We start from the raw sequence: 3,844 nt of genomic DNA, 5'->3' as shown, positions 1-3,844 counted from the left end.
GAGCTCAGAAATTAAATTTCATCCTTTGTGCAAACGGAATTGGAGTCTCTTTCTGAGACATGGGATAGGCTCAAGGAGCTCCTGCGGAAATGTCCTCAACATGGGTTCCCCGAGTGGATGATCATTCAGACTTTCTATAATGGGTTGAACCCGAGCACAAGACAGTTACTTGATGCTACAGCAGGAGGTACTTTAGGAAGCAAGACCCCTGAAGAAGCCCGATATCTCATTGTAGAAATGGCTATGAACAGCTATCAGTGGAACACAAGAGACAGAAAGAAGGTAGCCGGACTTCATGAGATCGATGTAGTTTGGCGGCCTAGGTTGAGTCATTGAGCAAGAAGCTAGATACTGTAACTTCTCCTAGAGTGACGGCCATTACTAGTTGCACTAGGTGTAGGGGAGGACATACTTCGTCTGATTGTCCGATTTCTATTGGTGGTACATCCTCGGTTGAACAAGTGGATTTTGTGGGTAATGTAATGAGAGGCCAAGGCAATCCATATAGCAATACCTACAATCCAGGTTGGAGGAGCCACACGAATCTTTCATGGAATAATCAAGGGCGAGCTCCTGCGGAAATGTCCTCAACATGGGTTCCCCGAGTGGATGATCATTCAGACTTTCTATAATGGGTTGAACCCGAGCACAAGGCAGTTACTTGATGCTACAGCAGGATGTACTTTAGGAAGCAAGACCCCTGAAGAAGCCCGATATCTCATTGTAGAAATGGCTATGAACAGCTATCAGTGGAACACAAGAGACAGAAAGAAGGTAGCTGGACTTCATGAGATCGATGTAGTTTGGCGGCCTAGGTTGAGTCATTGAGCAAGAAGCTAGATACTGTAACTTCTCCTAGAGTGACGGCCATTACTAGTTGCACTAGGTGTAGGGGAGGACATACTTCGTCTGATTGCCCGATTTCTATTGGTGGTACGTCCTCGGTTGAACAAGTGGATTTTGTGGGTAATGCAATAAGAGGCCAAGGCAATCCATATAGCAATACCTACAATCAAGGTTGGAGAAGCCACACGAATCTTTCATGGAATTATCAAGGGCAACAAAAGGCCATGACACCACCGGGTTTCAACAACAACAACAAGAAGCCCTGAACATGGAAAATTGAGTTTTAGGCATGGAGACCCGGATAACTGATCTAGAGAAAGCTTTGACAAAATTCATCCAATCATCGGATACAAGATTTCAGTCAGTCGAAGCTACACTTCTCAACCATACCGCTTCATTGCACAATTTAGAGAATCAAGTGGGGCAAATTCTGATGTCATTATCGGAGAGACCTCATGGAAGCTTGCCTAGTATAACCGAAACTATTCCTAGAGAACATGTGAAGGCGATCACTTTGAGAAGTGGTCATGAGGTTGAGAGTAGGCTTCCGAGCGAGAAGACTAATGCTGAAGCACACGAGGTCATGGAGGTTTAGGAGAGAACTAACAAGGAGAAGAAGGTGGTACCCCCACCTTACATGCAAGGAATCCCTTACCCTTCAAGATTGAAAAATGACCAAAATGATGAGCGATACAAGAAGTTATTGGGTCTATTCAAGCAGTTTCACATCAACATTCCATTTGTGGAGGCATTTTCTCAAATGCCTCCATATGCAAAGTTTCTCAAGGACCTCTTGACAACCAAGAGGAAGTTGGAGGAGAGTGAATCTGTGATCTTAAATGCCTCTTGTTCGGTGGTACTGCAAAAGAATATGCCGAACAAGAAGAAAGACCCCGGAAGCTTTATTATTTCATGCAACATTGACAATTTCGGTGAAGAAAAGGCATTGGTGGATTCAGGGGCTAGCATCAATGTCATGCCCTATAAATTCTTCCAAAAGCTATGCTTGGGAGAGCCTAGGCCCACTCAGATAACACTTCAATTAGTGGACGGAACGGTGAGACATCCGAGAGACATCATCAAAGACGTACTTGTGAAGGTTGACAAGTATATATTTCTTGTAGACTTTGTAGTGTTGGATATTGATGAGGATGTCAATGTTCCTTTGATACTTAGGAGACCGTTCTTGCCCACTTCCAAAGCTCTTACCGATATGGATGGCGGGGAGTTGACTTTACGAGTAGGGGATGACAAGCTCACGTGCCGCCTCACTGAAGCCATGAGACATTCTCTAGACTTTGATGATAATCTTTACTTTCTTGACACTACCGATGAACTAATAGATGAATATATGCAGGAAATGATGAATTTGTACCCATATAAGGTGTTGCTAGACCAAGAAGTGGAGAATGAAGACGTGATAACACTTGTTCTAGAGGACAAGATACAACCTACCCCGGGGGATCATGAAGAAGATGCTCCGGAAGATGAAGTGTGTAAGGAGACGTCACAAGAAATGCCCTAAGGCAAATGGGGATGAGCAAGAACAGAGTAAGGGTGATGACCCTTGTGCGGTAACAAACTTGATAGCTCCCCCTCTACCTTCAAAAGACTATGTTCATCATGTTTTCAAGTCGTGGGTAAGAGGGAAACCTGCATCTATGAGCCCCCATATGGTAAGGTCAGGTACGTCAAGTTAAGTGACGTTAAACAAGCGCTTCTTGGGAGGCAACCCAATTTTTTACTGTGTTTCTAGGTTTTAGTTAGTATTTCCATGAATAAGAGCTTAAATGTGGGTGTCTTGATCTTTTATAAGCTATTGTTGTGATTTTCTAGTGGCTTATTGGTAATATCATGTGCTTAATTGTGTTTGGCTAAGTTTTCTTAATCATTTGATTGTGTTTTTCATGATTTTGTGGTTACTCTCGCATAATACAGGCAGGCTTAGAAGATATGTAAATGTTCAAAAATTTTCTAAAAAGTCTGTAATTTTTTTTCTAAGTTATCTAGAGAATACAAAAGGCCATGTAGAAATTCCACACTGGCGTGTGTTATCGTTCAGAGCTCATCCCAAGAGGACATAGGGGCATGTGTCTACCCCTGTGAATGACCTTGTGACGGTCACACGCCCGTGTGGAATTTCCACATGGGCGTGTGTTTCTCTGCAAAGTTTAGAGCTTTATCCCGAGAAGACACAAGGGCGTGTGCCTGCCCCTGTGGATGACCTTGTGAACTACACACGGGAGTGGGTAATTTCCACACGCCAGTGTGAAACTCTGCAAAGAAGATTTCCTCCATCCCGAGGAGACATATGGGTGTGTGAGTGCCCCTGCGAATGGCCTTGTGAAGATCCACATCCATGTGGAATTTCCACACGGGCGTGTGAAACACTTACAGAAATTCTTGTGTGGATAGAGGAGCCCCAAGAGCGTGTGAGTGGCCCTGTGGGTCAGGCACACGGGTGTGGGAAATTTCCACACGCCCGTGTAGATGCATTCAGAGTCAAAGAATGCCATCCTAAGAGCACACAAGGGCGTGTGTCTGCCCCTGTGAAGCTCTCCTGTAGAGTCACACGGGCGTGGGTAATTTCCACACGCCTGTGTGGATGAACAGAATTCAAAAGGCCACGATTTCTCTTTATATATCTTGTTCATCTTTTCATTTTCACACTCCCAAACACTTTGAGAATGCATCCTCGTCCTCTCTCGACTTCTTACCATCGATTTTGAGAGATTTTACTCGAGTTTTCCGACCAATTTCATTCTCTCTTTTCTTCGCCATACTTGATTTTATTCGATTAAAATTGGTGAATGTGCTTTGTTTTGATGTTCAAATGATGGATGCATGTTTTAGGAGAACTTAAGAATGAATTTATGATATATTTTTCTGATTTTTGCTAAGTCCCCATGTGGTTTTTAAGCCCCGTGGATCACCATTCTGAGGTGATGACCCGTCTCGACATCTTACAGCAGATTCTCGAGCAAGACATGACATCTCC

General features: G+C 43.8%; 1 non-coding gene across 1 annotated transcript; it reads right to left on the bottom strand.

Moving 5' to 3' along the window:
* LOC120266161 lies at positions 1-107 on the bottom strand. The gene has a single exon (XR_005538008.1). It is a non-coding gene; the product is annotated as a small nucleolar RNA R71 (small nucleolar RNA).
* Between the last annotated feature and the right edge of the window lie 3,737 nt (positions 108-3,844).

Source organism: Dioscorea cayenensis, chromosome 1 (assembly GCF_009730915.1).
Source record: "Dioscorea cayenensis subsp. rotundata cultivar TDr96_F1 chromosome 1, TDr96_F1_v2_PseudoChromosome.rev07_lg8_w22 25.fasta, whole genome shotgun sequence".
Taxonomy (NCBI): domain Eukaryota; kingdom Viridiplantae; phylum Streptophyta; class Magnoliopsida; order Dioscoreales; family Dioscoreaceae; genus Dioscorea; species Dioscorea cayenensis.
The sequence above is the reverse complement of the archived record's forward strand: the minus strand, read 5'-3'. Positions and strand labels throughout refer to the sequence as shown.